Source organism: Lissotriton helveticus, chromosome 11, assembly GCF_964261635.1.
Source record: "Lissotriton helveticus chromosome 11, aLisHel1.1, whole genome shotgun sequence".
Taxonomy (NCBI): domain Eukaryota; kingdom Metazoa; phylum Chordata; class Amphibia; order Caudata; family Salamandridae; genus Lissotriton; species Lissotriton helveticus.
Window position 1 is genome coordinate 270084125 of NC_136072.1, and position 23822 is coordinate 270107946.

At 46.4% G+C, this 23822-nt stretch overlaps 1 protein-coding gene across 11 annotated transcripts in view; it reads right to left on the reverse strand.

The window, feature by feature from the left end:
* The window catches only part of TRIP12 (thyroid hormone receptor interactor 12), a 1008257-nt gene that overhangs the window by 925206 nt on the left and 59229 nt on the right, over window positions 1-23822 (reverse strand). For all 11 annotated transcript variants that reach the window (XM_078668151.1, XM_078668159.1, XM_078668158.1 and 8 more), the window contains exon 2: window positions 20207-20330. The gene's annotated coding sequence lies outside the window, so the exon portion shown is untranslated. The remainder of the gene's footprint in view (window positions 1-20206; window positions 20331-23822) is intronic.

A 23822-nucleotide genomic window follows, 5' to 3' on the forward strand; every position in this document is an offset into this window, starting at 1 on the left:
AAGGCAAAACCATTGCATTGTAAATGCTTGTTAACTTGTTTTATGTAATTGCTTTTAAGATATCTTTTATCGAAATAAAGTTGATTGACTGACTGGCTTAGTGAAATTGTGTCATGGTGTGCAGTGCATTTATGTTGATTGGTGGTAGTGGTATAGAGTGCATTTTTGTGGAGTGTATTTATGTTGCATTGAGTAGAGTAAATATGTAGGATGTAATTATGTGGTACTGAGAGGTGTTATGTTGAGTCTATTTATGTTGCATGGAGTAGTGTTATGTGGCATGTAATTATGTGGCACTGAGTGGTAATATGTGGAGTGTATTTATGTTGCATTGCGTAGAGTGTAATTATGTGGCTTGTAATTTTGTAGTACTGAGTGGTATGTGGGGTGTATTCGCTGCATTGAGTAGAGTGTAATTATGTGGCGTGTAACTAGGTCACACTGAGTGGGATTATGTGGAGTGTATTTATGTTCCACTGAGGATTAAGTTTACCCTAGGAAGACCCAGGGTCGGAGGGGGCGTAGCCCAGTTTTGATTCTATAGATGTTATACATTTTCAAGTCTGGGGTGTTGGTGGAAGTCGGGTGGCCTGGAATGTTGCAGTGCTCGTGTTCAGCAAGGAAATTCACCTTCTTAAAGTGTACTTTAAGGACTCCAGTCATGAAAGGGTTTTGCGAGAGGCATATGCATTTATGAGGAAACCACAGATCATTGTGTGTGACACCAGGTAGCTAAATACCCATCTGCTACTTTCTAAAAGTCTGTTTCAATCTATTTATTCATTTTAGAAGTCAATGAGAGGTATCAACCTGAGAACATTTGGCAGCCTGCACAGCAAACCCCTGACCGACCTACACTCTGCTGACGAGGAACAATAATTCCGAAACACCGGTGTCCAGAGTTGGTGCTGCAAACTTGCATATACACACGAACTTTCGAAATAGCGCACTCGCTACAGAACTGCATCTACCGTGATGCTCCTGGGGTTCACCCGCTGGTGGGTGGAGTCGGAGTGCGACCCATTGACTTCTATTTATTCATTTTACTTTAAACTAAGGATGCCAGGATATGTGGCACAATGTGAATAAAATGAAATGCCATCCTCACTAGCCTTGAAATATGATCCAATCCAAGAACCGGCAGCTATTACTGAACGGATCCAGGGCGGGCCCAGTGAAATCTGGTGAATTTGTCACAGTGAAGTTTTGACTCCAGGACACATTCAGAAGCACCCACATGTCTGCTTTTAGTTCGGAGCAGCAACTGGAGGTAAATGGGATTTATAATTTGAACTTCCAGCTGGGCCGAATACAAAGAACTCAGTTTTAGGGATATCACCCTTCTTCTGAAGGAGTCTCATCATGGTTGGGAGGTATCTGAAGACTAACAGCTAAATGCCAATGGGATGGAGGAAAACTTTACAAGTATTTAAGAGAAACTATATTTTGGAGACAGTTTCTTGACTTTGTTGAACTCATGCATGTAAAAGATGCATGCACAATAAGATTGACATTTGTAGCGTCTGTTGGGTAATCACATTAACAACAATTTAAAAGCTTTTAGTCTTCATTTAATTTCCTTTATATCGCTACTCACCTCAATGTAGGGTGTCGCAGCGTTTTATATCTCGCAAACGAGAGACAATTAATCATTTCTTAAGTAAATCAGTGTACAGAGAATGTTACAAAAGACAATGAGTGTTACAAGGTTTAGGAGCTACATCATACAGATATGAATGCTTGGTCTGGGAAAACAAAGTCGGGATCTAAAACGTAAAGCAGTGGCTAGGAGGGGAGAGAGGATGTGTCTAAACTAATAAGACTTTAAAACTACCCACGGGGACAATTGTTTAAGCTTTTATAATACCGAAAGTGGAGGGGAAAATGAGAACCTATGCTTTACAGTTTGCATGCCAGTTTGATTCTGGTTCACAGCTCACTGTGCTATACTAGAAGGATGTTAACTTATGTGCTGCAAACAGAAGGATCTGACAAAAGCAGGAATACTCCGCTATCTAGATAAAATACAAATGTGATCTGCAGGTTGTGCTTTAACTTTCTATGATGCTTTATGAGCAGTCAACACTGACTAGACATAAATCAACTTGCTGGAGAGATCTGTGTTATCACAAGACTTATTTACTGTTATTGTCCCCTGAAAATTACTGGACACAAACACCTCTGCAGCAGGTGACTAAAATTCAGTCCGTTTGTGACCAATTAAGTAATATGCATTTGGCAAAACAATGGCTGTTGGGAGAGTTTTTAGGTCTCGCGACCTATCGATGCGCGCATGCGCATCGAGCGGAGCGAGAATTCAAGCGGCGAAAACATCATGAAACCACCAGCTTTTTGCTGGCGTTTTCATGGCGTTTTCATTCAGTTCATGTGAACCACGTGTTCAAACATGAACGCGCATCAGCCTCCCTCCATTTGCCGCAGAGCACATCAAAGGGCTTCGCCCAGCGTGCGCTCTGCGGCTTCTCCTCCCCTAATTAGTCATTTTCGCCGCTCCCCTGCCCGCCGTCTCGCATTTCTCCTCCCCCCTCCCCTTCTCTGCCTTCCTTTCCCGGCGCACGCATTTTTTTTTTGTTCAAGCATTTCTCCTCCCTCCTCCCCCTCTACAAGACATGCACGTCACATATCGTTTGCTACCTCTTGTATTTTGTTGCTCTTGATACTTGCACAACTGTCACTATTGTCTCATGTAACGTAACGTTTGCTTTTGTAACATGCTCACTTGTTCTTGCTCATGTCCGCCCGTTCAAATGTGTGTACTTATTGAATCAGTGTAAACGGGTTTGTCTAACCTAGTTACCCAGTTGCATGTCTGCAGCTCTAGCCGCTAGACCACATAACCTCCCACTCCCAGTATAATAGCGATCACAAAAGTGATATTGGTAGATTTACCAAAAAGGAGAAACACTCCATGAAATGCAAACGTATTGTTTTCGTCTTACATTGTTTGATTACATCCAAATTGGCCATTTTGTGCGTTCTGCTGTTTGCTTTCCTTCCACCCCTCCTCACGTTACAATGTACTCCTCCTAAAGTAAATACATCTGAGGTAATGTGACCCCTTCCAAGCCGGCCGTTACTCATCATAGCATTCAGGCGCTCAGGAGGCCTCGATAATGTGATCTGACCGTCTTTCAAGATACCCCTGCGCCCCAGCTCTTAGGTGAGTGAGCTCTTCCCGTCGTTAGCCCAGTCGCAGCCTGTCGCCCTTCCTGCCAGATGGCCTCCGAGCTCTCCCTGTCTGCCGCGCCCAGTCAGGGGCGATGAGAGACGGGTCTTACCGGCACGGACCGTCGCCTCACTGAAGGTGGTAATGACGCTGTGTCCCAGCACTTCCAGGGGAGCCTTTCAGCGGCCGCCATTGTCATGTTAAAGTCTCTGTGCGCGTGAGCTTCTCACAGGGCGTCAGGCCCCTCACCCTCCACAGACATCCCGCTCCATCGAAGCCTCCCCAGCGAGGTACCTAAGCCTAAACGTGACAAAACCCTGTCTTTCAAGTCACTGATTATTTCTGTGTGTTATCAGGTGTGTTAATTTAATCAAACTTAATTAAACTGCATTACAACTACAATTAGATTTTGTTGCTCTTGATACTTGTACAACTGTCACTATTGTCTCATGTAACGTAACGTCAGCCCCTGTTAATACTGTGGCCTCTGCTGTGGCCTCTCCACACGTGTTTTGTTAAAGCGCCTGGAAGGATTGGGGGCACCTGTAGACCCTTGCCATGTTGTATCATTTTATTTACCGAGCCTACAGAGGTGCAAACGGAAAGGGGGTGGGGATATTGTGCTTCAAAACTAAATACTTATAAGGTCCCCAAGCGAGACCTATTGGCAATGCCAATGCTTGTTGTTCATGGAATTCGGAAAACAGTTACTCTGCTTGCATTCAAATTAGAAACCGTGCAAAATTCACATCAACTTTCTGAAAAGAAATTAAAAGATGTATATAAATGCCTCAATATTCTACAAAAATTCAAATATACCCCCTGAAGAACTTATTCTGAAGGCAGACTGACACGCTTCACACCATAGTGATCGGAGACACTAGATATCTTTTCTCTTTGTAGCCTCAGTCTCCAGCCTAAAGTTTGACATCCACCACCACACATTACTGACCTGGACATATGCATAAGCAAACAGAGTAGTAGTGTGAACAGTCAGAATTGTTCACTCCTAACTCTGCAAGAGCTTTTAAGGACACATGAGACAATCTCATCTAAAATCAGCAAACAGGCAAAGGAGAACAAAGTAGTAAGATTCAGGGGGGAAGGGAGGCGGCTCAACCCAGTGCAGTGTACCAGCGCACACTAATTCACCCTGCTGCTCAGGCCTCGCACTCACTTTTAGGGGCCTCAAAAGATTCAAGAAGGAGCCACCTTGAACCTCTGAAACTGTACTTTTTATTCAGGAAAATAAAATAAGAGATTAAGCATCTAAAAGAAATTCAGCTTGTAGTGGACATTGCAGTGTAGATTTAAATAGCACTTACACCTGCCGAGGTGTCGAGGTGTTTTGCAGATGTGTACGCTAGTTTGTAGGGTTAGTGTTAAGTCTTCTAGTTAATTGCATATTAGGCTGTTTTAGAGTGGTTGTCTTCATTAGTTGCGTGCACTAGACCAGCTGGACGTTACTGTAGATCTTTAGTTATGTATCGACTTGTATTTTTAAATCAATCAATCCATTTGTAAGCGCTGCGGGGGGGGGGGGGGGGGGGGGGAGGGGGGGGTCTGCTACTGCTCGAACAGCCAGGACTTGAAGTCTCCTGAAAGTCAGCAGGTCCTGGGTCTGTCGTAGGCAGAAGGGGAGGGAGTTGGAGGAGAGGTGGGAGAAAGATCTGCCGCTGGCGGTCGCTTGTCGGATGCAGGGGACGGTGGCGATGGAGAGGTCCGCGGAGCTGGCGGTTTGGGGTGTAGAAGGGGAGTCCTTTGTAGAGGTACGCTGATCCGGCGATGTGGAGTGCTTTGTGAGCGTGGGTGAATAGCTTGAAGGTGATCCTCTTGTTGACGGAGAGCCAGTACGGGCCTTTCAGGTGGGCTGTGATGTGGCTGTGGATGTCGAGGATGAGGCGTGCAGAGGCGTTCTGTATGCGTTGTAGTCGTTTTTGGAGTTTGGCTCAGGTTCCAGCGTAGAGGGCATTGCCGTAGTCCAGCCTGCTGCTGACAAGGGCCTGGGTGACCATCCTTCGGTTTCAGTGGGGATCCATCTGTAGATCTTGAAGAGCGTGCGGAGGATGTTGAAGCAGGAGGAGGAGACGGCGTTGACTTGCTGGGTCATAGACAGCGATAAGTCCAGTATGACCCCCAGGTTGCGTGGGTGGTCAGTGGGTGTCGTTGCAGCTCCCAGTGCGGCCATCCACCATGAGTCATCCCAGGCAGAGGGGGTGGATCCGATGAGGAGGACCTCCGTCTTGTCGGAGTTCAGTTTCAGGCGGCTGTTCCTCATCCATTCTGCGATGGCCTTCATACCTTTATGGAGGTTGGTTTTGGCGGCGGTGGTGGGGGCCTTGATGAGGGAGAGGATGAGCTGGGTGTCGTCAGCGTATGAGAGGATGTTGAGGTTGTACGATCTTAGCAAGCAGAGCCATGTAGACGTTGAATAGTGTCGGACGGACGATCCTTGGGGTACGCAGCAAATGATTATGGTGTCTTTAGATCGGAATGGAAAGAGGCGGACATTCTGGATTCTGCCAGTGAGGAAGGAGGAGGTCCAGTCCAGAGCTTTGTCACAGATTCCTGCGTTGTGGAGGCGTGTGCATAGGGTGTGGTGGCAGACGGTGTCGAAGGCAGCAGATAGGTCCAGGAGGATGAGGGCTGCGGTTTCTCAGTTGTCCAGCAGGGCCCTGATGTCGTCGGTGGCAGCGATGAGGGGTGTTTCGGTGCTGTGGTTGCTGCGGAATCCGAATTGGGACGGGTCCAGGATGTTGTTATCTTCGAGGAAGGAAATCAGTTGCCTGTTGACAATCTTCTCTATTACTTTCACCGGGAATGGGAGTAGGGAGATGGGCTGGAGGTTCTAGAGGTCCTTGGGGTCCACCTTGGGTTTCTTGAGTAGGGTCTTGATCTCTGTGTGCTTCCAGCTTTCCAGGAAGGTGGCGGTCTCGAAGGAATTGTTGATGATCTTGCGGAGATGGGGTGCGATGGTGGAGCTTGCTTTGTTGAAGATGTGGTGCGGGCAAGGGTCTGATGGTGAGCCGGAGTGGATGGTGTTCATGGTTTTGATGGGGTCTTCGTCATTGACATGGGTCCAGGAGAGCAGGGGGTCGGTGTGGCTGGGGGGGGGCGGAGAGTCTGAAATGTCGGTATCTGTCGGGGCCTGGTTCTTGAAGCGGTCGTGGATGTCTGCGATTTCGCAGTGGAAGAAGGTGGCTAGGGAGTCGCAGAGGTCTTGCGATGGCAGGATGTCCGAGTTGGAGCTGGGGTTGGAGAGTTCCTTCACGATGTTGAAAAGCTCTTTGCTGTTGTGTGCATTATGGTCGATGCGTTCTTTGAAGGAGGTCCTTTTGGTGGTTCGGATGAGTTGGTGGTGTCTGAGGATGGCGCTCTTGTAGGCTGAATTGCTGTGCAGTGTCTATTTGTGGTGCCACTTGTTCCCGAGCCTGCGGCAGGCCTGCTTGGATGCCTGGAGCTCGGCAGTGAACCAGGTGGCCTCTCTGTCCGAGCGTCTGTTAGAGGGTTTCTTGATCTGGGCGAGAGTGTTGGCGCAGTCGTCAATCCATTGCTTGAGGTTGCGGTGCGGCTGTGTCGGTGTTGGTGGTGTCAGTAGGTAGGTTTCAGGTGAGGGTGATGTTTAGCTGGTCTGCAGTGACTTTGCTCCAGCAGCGGTGGGGGGCCCGTTGTGTGTGATGGTGCTCGGTGGGCTTCTCTAAGGAGAAGTGGATGCAGCGGTGGTTGGTCCAGTGGAGTTCGGTGGTGTGGCTGACCGTAACGTGGTTGCTGGCGGAGAAGATTGGGTCGAGGTTGTCTGGCGGAGTGGGTGGGAGTTGTGACGAGCTGTTTAAGTTCGAGGTTGGCAAGATTGTGGAGCAGGGTGGTGGAGTTGCTGTCGTTGGTGTGGAGGTGGAAGTTCAGGTCACCAAGGAGGATGTAGTCTGCGGACGCAAGGGCGTGCGTGCTGATGTAGTCTGCAATGGAGTCGCTGAACTGTGGCCGGGGGGGGGGCTGTAGATGAGGGTTCCTCTGAGGGTGGTGTTGGGGTCGATGTGGATCTAGAAGTGCAGGTGTTCAGCGTTGAGGAGGGGGTCGTTGGTGCTGGTCGAGATTCTGAGGGTGTTTCTGTGAACGATGGCGATTCCTCCTGCTGCTGCTGCTCAGTTAGTGAGATCCCTGTGGGTGATCTTGTAGCAATCAGGAATGGCTCTGGCGATGTCGGGTGCCGAGGAGGTGTTCCTCCAGGTCGCCGTCGGGAAGGCGACGTCAGGGGAGGAAGAGTCGAGTAGGTCACAGAGTTCGATGGTGTGCTCAGTTCATTTGGCATCTTAACCTGAACCCAGGTTTGCTAGTTTGTTAAGGAGTATGGCATGCAACATAATACAGCGTTGCTGGTTTGTGAACTATTCTTTCAGGGCAGACGCTTTATCAGTACTTAGACCAGGAGCCCAAGAAGTGCAAATTAGCTTGGAAGAGTGGTAAGTTAAGGATGAAGGTGCAACAAAACAGCTCTGTACTTAAGAGCTGCTAAACTCTCCCTTCAACAAACCCTGGTGCGAAAATTACTAGGCTTATAAATCCCTTGCCGAAGTCCCAAAGCTGGCACTGTAAATATCGCCAAAATACTTACCATTCAATACAGAGACAAATTTGGTCACGGTTTTTCAAAGGAAAACTCTCTCCCGTGAGCAGCAAAAACTGCTGCTAGCAGTTACAGAGCAACAACTATTGGAATGTTATGGGGCATTTCAGGTGGCTTGCGCAAGCAGGGAGAACATTAACCAGCAAGACCCAGAGCGGGGACAGAAGGCCTCCTGCCATACGCCGTGGGAACCTTACCGCACTCCCACCGTGAAAGTGAGAATAAATAAATTGCTGAGGAGATGATGGGAGGGGCGCACCTGAAAGCTAAAAAAAACAAGCCCACGAGTGGTGTGCACGCTGTAAGACGCAAAAGTGAAAGCTGAAACCTGATACGGAACAGATGGCAGCCTGGGCGCTCCCCGCTGCTAATTAAAAACAGATGGCACCCGGCCATGCTGCTGCTCGCTCCCGAGCACCCTAGGCCAGGGGACAGAGAAGGCAGGACATGCACCTGCCTTGGGCCAATTGCGTGCAGTCTTTTTTAGAAAGACGCATGCAAAGCCCAATAGCGGGTGATAAAAAAAAAAAAAATAAGCATACTCACGAGCGTGTGTTTAGAGTTTAAAAGCCCTTACTAAAATCCTCGCAGAGCAGCTCATGCGCGCTGGCTCAGTCAAGACCTAATAAAAACGAAATAACAGTCAAACTAAAGAACATAAAATCACACATAACTTAGACAAGCACTAGTTGGTACAATTTCAACATAATTCTCAAGAATGCACCCACTACAGCAGATTGATGAGTTGAGGGACTGCTGCTCAGCTCTTTGTGCAACGTAAACTAAACTGGGAGCAAATCAAAGATGCTGTCAGGATTACTGCAATCACTCAGCCGAAAACCAGAGCGAAAAGGTCTAAGTGTCTGCGCTGGGGAACACAGAAGAAACGTTTTGGCAAATTGCGGCGACATCAGGGTTCAATCGTGTTGCTTCGCCACTGTGTCAAACGCATCAAGTACTCTTTCCCTAGAAAGATGGAGCAGACGTTACCGCTTGCCTTCAGGCCAGCGGTCTAGTGTTGCGGGCAGCTGAGCTCGTTAAGCGTGCGTTCAGTGAAGAGAAGAGAACTGCGCACTTCAATTTGGCTTCGGATTGAGGAGCAAGTGTCTCCTCCTCACGCCGCAATTTGAGAGGAATACATAATCTTAGTTACTATTCGAGGAACGCTTATCGTTTAGTTAGTTAATTGTAGAGCAGTAAACGGATGCGCGACGTGGGAGCAACTTCAGACATCGAGAATTCATCGGACTGTAGCTGCAGAGACAATTGGTGAACTCGAAGTAACAAACGTTACAGGTGAAGACAGTCCATATTCTCAAGAAGGATAAGGTACCGAGAGTTTTTCAATTGTTATTTCAGTAGAGCCATTGTCCATTGAGGAAACCTGCAAGAGTATTCTGGAGGAGTAGTGTTGATACTTTCTCCGTTTGAGTAAAAGAGTGAAGCTAATACACTGCTGGTAAGAACAGTGGCAGAACAAAAAATATTTACAGAGTAATAAGGTTCTGAGCGAAATTAATAGTGAATTATTCCTGTTAACAGATATCAGTATTCAACTTCCATCACCAACCACAATAGAGAGCAGCAATAGCCCAGGTCTATCAGGGGTAAATTTTAAAGAAACCCGATAGCTAAACCATACGGTTGAGGAAAGGTTACTGTGTGTATATATTCATGTTGTCTCCACAGGTGCAGTGACTATTCACCTAGCTGAACAGACCAGAAGCGGACGAGGACTCAAGTTCTTCTACGCGGAGGCTGTCTCTGTTTTTCCTCCCATTCCCCTTTCCCCCGCGTTTTAGCTGGAACTCGGACTTGTTTAATCGTCTGGGCGACGGTTGAGGCGAGGGGGTGTTGGGAAACATCGTCTACTCCTGTGTCCTGGCTTGGAAATCTGACAGATGCTGTACAAAAAATGCATTTACTATGGCCATCACTGGTATGGGAGTTTAGCACCTGCCACATAGCGGGCACTATGAAACAATGGACAGTTGCAGGCATTCTTCCCAGTTCGGAGGCAGCCCTTGTTTGCCTGAGCAGCATTAATAGATAACCTTTGTCATCCTTCTTTATCACAGGTAGGTTAATTTTTTTGTTGTTTTATAAATCCTTTTATTATTGAAAAAACAAGAAAAAACAACGGCAGATGCCTTACATCATGGAGTAAGGAACAGTTATACAAACATATGGTGAGTAATAGACGGATAATCCCCAAGGTGAAAGCTGAATCTCAAGATGAAGTGGCGTACGGCCGTATAAAATACAATAAATATATCAGTCCAAACTTATCGACATTATTCACAAGTCCACCACCCATAGGAACAGGATTTAAAAAATATGGCAATTTCGAGTGGCGGGAAAGCGTAACACGATAGAACAGTGGGCAAAACAACGACCGCTACCAGCTTGCAGCAATTAAAGGCAATACATTGTAGAAGATCTCGTAAACACAGCCACCCCTAGGACCCGTCCACCCACCAAACAGGATAACCCCTCAGGAAGGCACCCAATATCAGGATATGAATCGGATTTTGAACATAAAAACGAAAACAAAGACAAAACAATAAACCCATCCCCCCCCCCCACACTGCACCCCTGCATATGGCTGTCGCCTAACCCCAACTAGCAGTGTGCCTGTCACCCCAACTAACTAAGTTCTAAAAGGAGAAAATGGGGGAGGGCATTTCCGTACGGGCTCCCGGTTCCCTCTACCCCCCGCCATAAACAAGCAACCCCTGCGATGAAAACACAATTCTATCCAAAAATACATAAAAAGCAAAATCAGGGGGAGCCGTAATACACCGCCCAACCTCCGGTGAGTCCAACATTAACAAATCCCACATCCATTAAGGCCATAGTATCCAACCCAGTTGATCGATCTCAGCCTTGGCCCTTCCGATCTATCATGTGAACCCCTCCCGGTGGGACCACCTCGTCCACAGGAGAATCAAAGTGCGAAAAGAGCCCAAAAAAATTCAGTCCGAGACAAATCAAAAACGTTAAGTCTTTAAGAACCCCATCCGCACAGAAAAGCTCCCTCATTGACGGAAAGTCCCAATGCGGTTTCCTCCAAAACCGTACTGTAACCAGCGAGGGAAAAGATGGTGTTGTAGTCCAGAAACAGTTACTAACAGGAGTCTCCGGGAAGGGAACGCCAATCAATTCTCCCACAGTCCGCAGTGATGGTAAGCGTAACAATACGTTCGAAGCACCATGTTCACGATCCTTCAATGCACTGACCAAGGGCTTCGACACCTCTTGTCTCACGGGGTCCTCGTCCGGAGTCAAAATGGTCATCGTGGGAATCTTAGCTGGTTGCAGTTCTTGCAGTGGAGCAGAGTCCGGTCTCACAAACCCTGTCTCAAGTAGGCCCGCGATCATTTTGTGAACCAGGGCATCCACATGTGAATGAAGTGGCCCAATGGCTGCCAATACTGTCTTCAGCGACGGCTCACGCTCCGTCCGGTCCATCTCTCCTCGCTCAGAACCGACCATATTCACTTCCCCCAGAGAGCCCGGTCTCTCCGGCGGAACAGACAAGAGCGGAACGGACGGCGTCGGAGGGTGACTAATCGTTCTCCGCGGCAGCGATCTGTAATCCGCTGCCGCGAGCGAAGACCCCGACCCACCGAACCCCGGAGGCGGCAAACCGGGTCCACGGGACAGGGTCCTCCACCCACAGCCGCATTCGTGCCACGTCCCCTCTCCCTCCAACCCGGCTGGGCCAGTACTCGAGGCCCCAGCTCTCCAGCTGGACTAGGCCGCAAACTTTAACTCGACGTAACTCCGTCTACCAAGCCGGTTAAGTTCTCGGGATTGCACTATCGGAATGTACACCGGTTCATCCACACGGAGGTCGGGCGTAAAAACAGGATTATCGACAGGATCATCTGGCAGGAGACGGAGGTCGGCGGAGCCGGGAGCCTAAGCAGCCATCTTGTTTGCTAGCGTAGCTCCTCCCCAGGTAGGTTAATTTTAAGATGTGGCTTTAAGGACACAGATGCCAATATTAGAAATGTAGAGAACTGGTTTAAAATCCTGTCGGCATAAGCTCAACATCCTGATATTCTGGGCAAATCACTTCATGTTCAGAAAAAAGCAAAACATGAAACGCAGCAGTGTAAGACAGGCCACAAACACACACCAATAATAAATGCTGAAAGCAGCAAAAAAAAGTACATTTTACTAAACAAAATAAATATAAAAACGGGTAAAACAGACCGGCTGTAGGTCCCCAGCACAGGAGGAGGAAGCCGTGGCTGCGGGCAACAGGAGCCAGGCAGCAACATGGGCACGGCATAAATAAAAAAATTAGAAAGTAGTCCCCGAAACAATGGATGAAAATAGCAGCTAAATATGTTTAAAAGAAGTTGGGCAATGCTGTCGGGGAGGGCTAAACACCGGAAGAGGCATGTCATATGCATGCCCTTGACAAATGGGGAGAACAAAAGATGGAGTGACAATGGTGCCAGCAAATGGGAAGCCTATGGGAGGGCTGTAAGACCACACAGCATGTCTCTGTTTACGATAGCGCACACATGTTGTCTAGAGCCATGGCCTAAACAGGCATTTGCAATGCAATAGGTCTCGCATTTACGCAAGTTTAAGTATTGGCACTGTAAATGACAATGCCTTTTATTTCGGTTTTAAAAACTAAAAGAAAAATAAAAGGCTTTGTTATTTGCAATGTCAATAGCTCAAACTCGCATAAATGCGAGACCTACTGCATTGCTAATGCTGGCTTTGAGAATCTGGTCACCCTATGAATTATATGTTTGGATGCAATGACAGAAGCAGCAAATTATCAGTCGGCAGCACTCTATGCTAAGCACAGATTTGTAGCTCTCTTTTTAAGGCATGCCCTAATTACATTAGCCTCGCCCCTTTGAGAGACCCCACAGCTTTTTAATTTCACTTAAAGCCCTGTCTACCACCTTTAATTCGCCAATAGTTGCGCTTGGCTCCCCACCCACGGTTCTCTTGCATCATTAAGAAGAAATTGCGCCTGTATGTGAACACAACAGCAACGGCTCCAGTTCTAACAATAAATATACACTCTGTGTACAGAGGCAAAGGGGCGGGTTGGTTACAGCTGCCAATAAACTGTAAAGTTGAAGGAAAATGATCGCAAATTTAAACCGGCGACAAGCACTAAAACAGTAAAGACAAAACGCCAGTGTCTGCAGTGTGCATCAACCTCCGTCAGGGTTGGCTGGAGATACGGAGAGGCCCTCGCAGACATCACTCGTCGCCCTCTGCATTCCTGTCCTAACTCCAGCTTTTTGTAACTTTCTCTGCTTGAAGTCACTTCACTCTTTCCCAGGGTGAGAGCACAGCCTGGGCTTCTGCGGGGAGATAAAGGGACTTTCAGCAGGAGAAGTTGTGCAGCCTTTCAGGCACACCTCCTTAGCCCCCAGAGTAGTTCAGTCTGGCAAGGTGGGTGTCTCCCCTCGCAGCAGCCTCCAGTTATCTTCCAGACAGCTGATTCTGGCAGTGCAGCTGGATGTCCCTGTAGCATGAGAAAGGGGCGCAGTCTGGGCATGCGGTGCGCTGGGAGTGAGAAAGGGATGCGGACTGCTGCGGTTGCCTGTGCCAGGGTGCGTATATGGGACGGAAGGTGCTGAATGCAGAGAGGAAGATGCGCTGATTGCACCAGTCACCGTGGTGCTGGGGGATTGTTTGTTGAAGAAATAACCCTGTGTTGAGGTGCAGTACTGAGAGAGGGCCGGGGCGAGAAACTTGGCGCCTAATTTAACAATATTCTGTGGAGCTGCAATCACTTGGGTTGAGAAATTGGCGCAGATTTGGGCAGTAACCAGTGTGGTTGCTGTTGCGTGTGGGAAATTGGTGCAGATTGTTAAAATTCATTGCACCCTCTATTGCGTAGGTGGGGGGCTGCTGAATGTGATAGTCACCTGTGAGAGTGAGACAAGCTGACTGAGTCAACCCCCTAGGGAGGGCGGGGATGAGTGTGCGAGGGAGCTGAATGTTCCAGCCTCCTGGGGGAGGGGGCGGCCGGTGGTAGTCACTTGTGGGTGTGAGGCAGGCTGAATGTAGCAGCCTTCTGGAGAGGTGCAGTTGTACGCTGCACTCCGACTCCTCCTTCACTGCCTCCACACATTATGTGCGCGCGAGCAGCTCTAGAAGAGCACACGGGAAATGGCATGGTTGCAGAGTGTCCAGATAAAAATTGCGAGGGCAGAGGGACTTGTGCTAAGTGGATTGGTTAGCAGAACTAAGCGGGTCCGAGGACGGCTTTTTAAATCCGTAAGCATCGCCTGGTATGGCTCCTGGGTATCGTTTGGCACTCATGTTATTCAACACCCGGGTAAGCGCGAGCGCCCTTGCGAAAGCAGAGCGCACAACTGAGAACTCCTCTGCAGGGAGTTGCCATTGTTGTACTACAAGAAAAAAGTGATTGGCGGCTAATTAAGAGACGCTGTGTCAAGCCGCGAGCAAACGATCCAGTCCGGGTGGGCGACCCGAAAAGGAGACAGGGAGGGAACAAACAAGCCTCACTCAAATAAGAAAGCGAGCGTTTACCACAAAGTGTGACTCACGCCAATAAAAAGCACGGGCGGAGCTTCCACTCCACTTCCGAAATCTCCTTGATCACAAGAGGTCTCGCAGAGCGAGCAGCGCATGCGCTGCAACGCTAGGAGAGACCTAAAAGAGAGTACAAGAACAAAAGTAGAGAGCAGGCAAGAACTCAGATCAAAGGCCTGGAGGCAGAACTAAGCCATGATGGCAAACCAGATATTGAATACATGGGTGGCCCACAACGTACTGATTTGTGACCTGCTGCATGATACTCTGGTATCCCAGCCACCAGGTGTCACACTCACTCTTCCAGACATAATCTGAAATATTGCGGACCCTGGTAAATGTACAATGCAAGAAGAAATAGGAAAGCTTTGGGAAGGTAATCAAATTGCCTTGGAGCCCAACTTCTTGCACCTCGTTGCATCACCAATTCAAGGCACCCCAACCAGGAAGGATGGGAGCAGGGAAAACCGCGCAACACCCCAAAGGAGGTTCTCTTGCAAGGTCAACACATTTCTGTGAAGAAGAGAACGGGTCTTGTGAAAACATGGCCAAAAAGTTGGCTTGAATTTGCTTAAGTCATAACCCTAACTAAGGGTGCTGTCGGATCTGTGTATCTGGGACCTGGGACCTAAACCTCTATTTGGTAACTAATATAAAGACTGCTCACCTTCACAAAGCCCCCCACCCAGTGTCACACTAATGCCGAAAAAACAACTAGTTTTCTCAGACTTCTCTTATCGCTAAAAGACAAAACGGACAACGCCACAATTAGCGAATGATAGCAGAGGTCTTCCTACAGTGGGCACAAATTGATTTGAGATGGGGTGCAGGATCTGCCCAAGAAAAGCAATTAGTATGCCCCTGGACAACATAGACAAACATGCTGAAAACAGTGCTGTGTGTTTAGAGAATGAAAATAGTTTCCACTCTGTAACAGGTCGTCAGTAGCTTCTTTTGTCACTCATATCCTGGCTGAAAGTAGATGTCAAAGTGGTGCTCAAATAACTCTTAAAGCCTCCTTACCCCTCATTTCTGATAAAGGATCATACAATGTTTAACATTTTGCACTTTACGGAAGACCGGGCTGCCAGCAGCCATAGTTGACTCGTTAGCATTTGTAAAAGGGGTATCTAAATTGAACTACAATGTCTGAATTGTAAATCCGTTCAGAGCGGCCAAGTGGCCCCATTTCTTGTGAAACAACTACAGCCAGCCATAGTATTTTTAACCAACATTGCAATGCATCTTGGGACTTGTAATCACAATGAACTCTGAGAGGTGGGCTAAAAATAAGTCAGTATGCAAAGTGATTTTGCCTAAAATGCCAGAACTGGCTGGAGATGTTGCACTGACATGGAACCAGTTGGTGTATGGGTAAGATAATGCGGTAAGATACAAAGCTCCCTTACACATATTGCTTGCTGCTTTTCAAATTCATAAATCACTTTTCTTGTAGGAAAAAGTACATAAAACATTGATTTGAACAAATGTTCTTAACATCCCCCCTCTAACCTACAATCTCATGTCAAATAAGTGGTTGGCTGGCCTAATAGGTTTTACCCTTCAAAAATCAAAAGCACTACTACAAATCTGCTGTGTATATATAATTTTTTAGCAGGTATGCTCTTAACCACCCATAAAATTCTTCAGCTTGCATGCAGTATTTAATGTTTTAGTGAATGTGAAAAAATATGTTTGTCAATCTGGGGAAGCTGTTGTTCATTCTTAAAGACCAAGGGTGAGGGGAGTATTGAAAATGTTGAAGACCATCAATCACTATGTACAATCACTTGTACTCATCACACTTCTGGTAGCCCATATTTGAGCTTTAATCAGAAATTAATCAGCACTCTGTATGCAACAACACCCCTCCTCTAAATTTTAAACTCCAATATAAACTGGACAACGCCTCGTAAGGATCACAACACTAAAGTCATAATGTTAAAGTTGCCAGATAAACAGTATTGTCACACCACTACAATATTCACCCTAGAAATATGCAGATAAAACCACATCATAAATAACACACACAATACTGCATCATAAAACTCTGACCTATGTTAAGATGCTCATTTAACAAGCATGGGGGTGGAGTGGGGTAGAATGGGTTGGAATGGAGCAGGGTGGTTTGAGATAGATTGGAGAACTGGGGAGATTGGGCGGAGCTGGAGAGATTGGGTGGAGTGGGGTATGTTGCAGTGGGGTAGACTGGAGTGGATTATAGTACTGTAAATCGAATAGAATGGGCTGGGCTAGAGTGGGTGGAAATGGAGTAGATTGTTGTGATGGAAGGTAGATTGGGATGGAATGGGTAGATTGGAGTGAGGTGGAGTGGCTTAGAGTGGAGTGGCTTAGAGTGGAGTGAGTTCGAGTGGAGTGAGTTCGAGTGGAGTGAGTTCGAGTGGAGTGAGTTCGAGTGGAGTGAGTTCGAGTGGAGTGAGTTCGAGTGGAGTGAGTTCGAGTGGAGTGAGTTCGAGTGGAGTGAGTTCGAGTGGAGTGAGTGTGGTACATTGGGGTGGACTAGTTTGGGATGGATTCAAGTGGGATAGATTTGAGGGAGTCGGGCAGACTGGAGTAGAGTTGGGGGCAGACTGGAGTAGAGTGGGGCAGATTGGGTGGAGTGAGGTAGGGTAGATTGGAGTGTGGTGGATTAGATTTGACTGGAGAGGCTTGTGGTAGTATGGAGTTGATTGGGGTAGAATGTAGTGGGTAGATTGGGGTAGAGGAGTGGGGTAGAAAGAGGTGGGTTAGATTGGAGTCTGGAGTGAGATTGATTGGTGAAGAGCGGGGGAGGATTGTAGAGGGGTAAATTAGAGTGGAGTAGGGTAGACAGGAATGGAGTGGTGGTAAATTGGAATAGGGTGCAGTGGAGTGGGGTGAAGTGAGGTAGATTGTGATAGAGTAGGGTATACTGCAGTGGGGAGATGGGGTAGATTGGAGTGTGGTGGTTTTGAGAGGTGTTTATAGTAGGATGGACTGGGGTGGGTGGGTTAGACTGGAGTTGGTTGATTCGTTAGACTGAGTGGAGTGGGGTAGACTGGGTTAGAGTGGGGTAGACTGGGTTAGAGTGGGGTAGACTGGGTTAGAGTGGGGTAGACTGGGTTAGAGTGGGGTAGACTGGGTTAGAGTGGGGTAGACTGGGTTAGAGTGGGGTAGACTGGGTTAGAGTGGGGTAGACTGGGTTAGAGTGGGGTAGACTGGGTTAGAGTGGGGTAGACTGGGTTAGAGTGGGGTAGACTGGGTTAGAGTGGGGTAGACTGGGTTAGGGTGGGGTAGACTGGGTTAGGGTGGGGTAGACGGGGTTAGGGTGGGGTAGACGGGGTTAGGGTGGGGCAGGTTAAAGTGGGGCAGACTGGAGTAATCTGGAGTAGATTGGTGTGGAGTGAGTAAATAGAGTTGATGTAGATTAGTGTGGGGTAAATTGGTTAGCGTGGTGCAGCTTGGATCATAGTGAAGTGGGGTAGATTGGGTTAGAGTGGTGATAGATTGGGTTAGAGTGGAGATAGATTGGAGAGTAGTAGATTGGAGTAGGGTAGATTAGCTTCGAGGGGAGTGAGCAGCATAGATTGTAATGTCGTGAGCATAATGGTGTGGAATGTCGCAGATTGTATTAGAGTGTAGAGGCATGTCGTAGCATGGCACAGTGTGGAAGGTGCTGGAATGGCGCAGTGTGGGGCATGCATGATGTGGTAGCTCACTGCGATTACAGGCAACACATTTTGAATTGAGATGCCCATTGCATTCGCACCAAAATATGGTTTTACTGAATAAATGTGTGCAATTGGCATCACCTAGTGTATTGAATCTAATTATTTGTATTCTTCTAATGAGGTTGTCAAATGTGGTTTTGAACTCTGGGGGTGAAAACAGTGGCAAAGCAAGAAGTTATTGCAGTCAGTTGTTTTTGTTGTATACTTTTGCCCCAAGCCCCACTAGGGGTAATTCATTCAGTACATCAAGAAATTATATGACTGAATGCAGACAGGATGGGTAAATCTGAGCATCTGTTTTTTTTTTTTGGTCTGGTGATGTTATTTTCAAGAGCTCCTCCTGGACACTTCGATTAATTTCACCCTGTTTTCTATGGCTTGTTGCCTACTGTTTTTTGCACAAATCTGCACTTTGCATTGAACATTGATATCAATTATCAAACATGAATCGCAGACCGTTTTCCTATGGCATTTCCTTATAAGACCTTGTAGTTTTTCACAATACTGTTACCCTCGGACGAAGGGTTTTCGATGTAAATGCTACTGTTGACGAACTGAGTTGGCATATGCTGCCGATACATCTTTGGAGCTGTATCCTGAATGAATTTGGAATACTGGCATCACCACACCAGCAATAAAGTAATTAAAGCATTGGACAACCGTTTCGTTTTGATAAAATTATTCCAACAGTTATAATTTTGTTCATATTTTATTTACGTTTTCGAAGCCAAGTGGGATTGTAGGTTGTGCACCCAGTGTCTGGGTTTACCATTCGGTCCTCAGCATCAAGCTGCCTGGAAGGGAGAGCCTGACATTTTACTTCTGTCTTTGAATGTGCAGCAAACATGACTAAATAAGAACAAGCTGTAAAGGCCTGTTTACAGAAAGAGTCCGTGGAAGAATATAGTAAACAATGTTTGGGCTACGGCAGGAACGAACTCAAGATGGCTTTAGTCAAATAAAGCCAGCAAATGGAAAGTTAGAAAACTTGAGTTATAAACCACAAAGCAAATTGTAAGCAACAGGCGGAATGCATTCCTAGATGAACTTTCTGAAAGTCCCCAAGATGCACTTAGCAGACTTCGACCTAAAAAGTACCATTTCCGAAGATTGGCACATGTGCAGTTTTTGGTGCTAATGTTAGGTGGCGATAAAAAAGCAGTGCTTCCAATTAATGAATTTTAACATTATGTGAACATTACATCGACACTAGTGGCGTCCACCATGAACCCTGCTACCCAAACATACAGGCACACACCGTGTATACTGACACACTGCTTCTGTGCCACCAGTGCAAAAAAGTGCTAGAGTCTGTTGGTTTACATCCACAGCGCCAAAAGCAGTTATTCAACTTCTTTAGTTTAAGTCTGGAAATAGATATGTCCAGTGTTGCACGAATCTTGGAAGTTCTTCCACAGACACAGCTGACAACCAGTGGCTTGTGACTAGTTAAGGCAGTAGCAATCTGAAGGAAAGCACAACAGTGGTACGGTCACCTGAATCACAACACAATGTTATACAACTGAAACAGATTAAAAAAAAATCTTCAGAAATTAACTGATTATAAAAGGTGAGTACTCCAAGTTCTCATTTACAAGATTGTGGACGTTTGTAAAAAGTTAGTAACAAATTGTCTCTAAATGGCCTTGGGCCACACAGAAGTCACTGTTGGTGTGGGAGGAACATGAAAGAGATGGTAGGATAACGTGCAGGCAACACGGTGTGAACCTCTGGGGGAATCATATGAGAAGTGGAGAGAAAAGGCTAGAGCTGGTAGAAAGTTTGCTGGCATAGAAAATGTGTTATATTAAAAGCAGGTACTGTGCTGAGGCACATTCTTGGCAGAACCACAACTCATAAAGGGATGCTCTTCCAAGTTTCAGAAAAATCTCAAACCTGCAGAACAGTGTACAACAATCAATATATAAATGCGCATAGAGTAGAACAAAAACGAATTAATGTAAATACAAAATCATAATCAAGTTATACATCTGCAGAGGCAATGTACAGAATAAAAAGAAATGAGGGACTATGTTGGTGAAAATCCTAGTGCATTGCTGATCCAACCCAATCTGTAGTAAAACAAAGATGCTATGTGAGTGCACTATTGGAATTTAAAATACAAATGAAAGTGCTTACAATTTTGGCCGAGATTCAAAACGGCCACATGCCTCTCACGCACAGCGACAGCCTTATGCTCAGGAGAAGAGCTGGACAAAAGGAGTCTGACGTGCCAATCTGTGTTGTGGCAAGTGGTTCACAACTGCAATAAAAGAAGTCCGCATTAGATTACAGAACAAATACAAACACCCATTTAAAATGGAAGATCAGTCTATAAATATCATCTAGCACAAGGTCACTTTAAGCCTTTTTACAAAACCCCAAACAGTCAAACAAATGGAACAAACAAGCATTTGCACTTCTCGATTCATACTGTCCAATAGATTCAGATATAAGTGCCAAGTTAATTGAGATATCTGAACAGAAATAGCTGTTCAATCCACATTTTCTCCTCTTGTGAAATATCGGTTACCTCACTTTTCAACATAACACAAGTTTGTGCACGACAAAAAAACATTTAAAAAAATGAGATTCCCCAAGCAACAATAGCAAAGAGTAACATTTATCTACCTGTTACAGAAAGCAATCTGCAGTGAGCACAGGATTCCAAAGTACTTTAACAGTGCGGCGCAGGGAAGAGCGGCGCAGGGCAGAGCGGCGGTGTTGCAGTGAATTGGTTTGGGGTCGCCTAGACTTGAGAGATATAGAGTGCAGTAGTGTAGAGTGGAGTAGAGTAGAGTGCACTGGCATGGTACATAGTAGAGGGGGGCAGAGTGCACTGGCAGAGGGCAGTGGTGCATATTAAGAGTGGACAAGAGTGCACTGGCAGAGGGCAGTGGTGCATATTAGAGTGGGCTAGAGTGCACTAGCAGGGTACAGTGGTGCATATTAGAGTGGGCAAGAGTGCACTGGCAGGGTGCACTGGTGAATAGTAGAGTGGGCAGGAGTGCACTGGCAGGGTGCAGTGGTTCATGGTAGGGTGGGCTAGAGTGCACTGGCAGGGTGCAGTGGTGCAGGGCAGACTGGTGTAGAGTGCACTGGCAGGGTGCAAGGCAGGCTAGAGTGGCGCAGACTAGAGTGGCGCAGTGACATGGTGTGGCGTGGAGTATAGTGGTAAAGACAAAGTGAGTTCCAATTCAACTTGTATGGATCATGTGCTAGACACGTAACTTTGTACTGTAATAACGGTTATGCAACAGACCATGCAGATATATAAAAAAACACATACAAATGATAAACAAATTAATATGACAGTATCAAAAGAATTTATTACAATTAAAACAATATGGTCACATGTAGGTTAAAAATCTCATTCTTTTTTTACAAAAAAAAAAATATATCTCATATTCTTAATACATTATTAATGGTAAACATCACAAGAAAACTAAATCGACGCAGCGTTTCGGTAGGATGCATCTCCTTCACCATCTTCAGGACAGAGTTTACTACAACTGACTTAGCATTTTAATTTGCTGGAAAACAGAAGGGGAAATATTCCTCTGTGGCGTTTTTATTGATAATGGAAACCTTAGTATTGATAACCACTCAATGAGGGTTTTGTTCGTTGGCGCCACAGATAAATCACTCTGGATAAATATTAAAAAAATAATCGTATCTACATTGATACATCCATAGAGTAAACAAATGTGCTGTGACTTAAAATATGATTTTTAGATGATATCTGAGTTTTTTGCCGTTTTCGAGAATTGGCGATTAAGTACTGGTGTGGTTGCTCTGAGAATAATGCAACAGAAAGAATAACAATTTGTAAAAACAATTCGGCCTCCCTGCTACCAACGAACAGCTTCCGGGTCAGGATACCCCGTCCCTTTTCGCAGTACTAGGGTTCCTCCCTCTTTTCCTCGATAGTGCAGTACAGTAGCACACAGAGCAGTGGCACAGAGTAGATTGGCATAGAGTGCACTGGCTTTAACTAAAGTGGGGTAGTGCGCAATAGTGTAGAGTGCAGCGGCATAGAGTGCAGCGGTGTAAAACAGAGTAACTTAGAATGGAGTGGCGTAGACTGCAGTGGCACAGAGAAGATTGCTTCAGAATAGAGTGAAGAGACGTAGAGTGCAGTGGTGTAAAGTAGAGTGGGTTTGAATGGGTTGGCATAAAGCGATGCAGAGTATATGGTCAAAGTACAGTGGTGTAGAATAGGGTTGGCATAAAGTACATTGGTTTTGGGTAGACTGGTGTAAAGTGGCATAGAGTTGCGCACAGAGCTGAGTCGCGCAGGGTAGATTGTTTCAGAGTAGGGTGCAGTGGTGCAGAGTAGATTAGATTAGAGTGGCATAGAGGGGAATGCCAGAGTGCTCTGGTGTACAGTTGAGTGGCACAGAGCAGTATGCATGGGTATAGAGTGCAACGGCATAGAGTGCAGTGTCACAGAGTAGGGTGGAGTGGTGTAAATTGCAAAGAACAGAGTGGTGTAGAGTAGAGATGCGCAGAATAGAGTGGTGCAGATAAAAGTGCAATGACGCAGTGGGGAAGAGAGTGGTGCAGAGTAGAGTGCAATGGTGCAGTGCAGGGGGGGGGGAGGGGGAATAACAGAGTATGCATGGCAGAGTACTGCCATTACAGACAACACATCTTCAACTGAAATGAAAACCACGATAATGTGTGGAAAGATCATCACCCAATGTATGGAGTTGATTGTCAGTACAGTTCAGTTTTAGACATTTACATTTTGCTGTGTGCTAGGGGAAAAAAACAGCATTACAGGCTTCCCCACGCACACCCCCAAAAGGCAGCATGATTGTCACATACATCCTCTCACTTTGAAGCCAGAGAAAGAAAAATAGACACCAAGCTCCCTGCACGAGAGAGACGGACATAGGTCCTATGGCTTTGAAAGCACAGCAAATGTAACTAAATGAGATCAAGATTTAAAGGTGGGTTTACAGAAAGCGAGTCTGTGGAAGAATACAGTAGACAAGGTTTGGGCAACGGGAGGGATAAACTCTAGCTGGACACCCTAGAACAAATAAAGTCATAAAATAGAAAAACAGAATATGTGAGTTACAAACCACAAAGCCAATGGTAAGCAATAGACGGAACCCATTCCTAGGTCAACTTTCTGAAAGTCCCCTAGATTTCTTCAGCAAACCAGACAGCTGCACTGTCTGTGCGCCCTAAAAATGAATAAAGGGAGTTTAAAAGCACCTTTTCAGAAGGCAGAAGCTCAGCAGCAAACTGCAGCTGACTGGCTTCATGGAAACAAACCAAAAAAGGCTTTAAAGTTAAAAGAATTATTTTTTCCCCTAAATGCACCAACGGGGGGGGGGGGTGTTCTGGGGAGCCATGGTAGATGCGGAGCAGCAGAAAGGGCAGGGCAAGCAATGGACTAACTTGGGGATACAAGAATGGGCATATGAGGGAGAAGCAGCACAGGGAAGAGAACAAGAAAAGCCATGTACTCCCATAGAGTGCAAAAGAAAGTGAAAAAGTAGTTTTTTTACTGAACAGTGAAAGGACAAGTCATCCAGTCAAAAGGATGGTAAACAAGCTACACTTCAGATGTGTGACGAACACAAAAAGGAGGAGGAAAAATCTGTGAATAAGAAGTAAATGAGTGACAAGAAATCCAACCAATGATGAGCAACGGGCTGAACCAAATCCCTGCAATCATTGGTGTTGTTGACAATTGGTCTTTCAACAAGAGAAATCGAAGACTGTGTTTAGACAATACTAA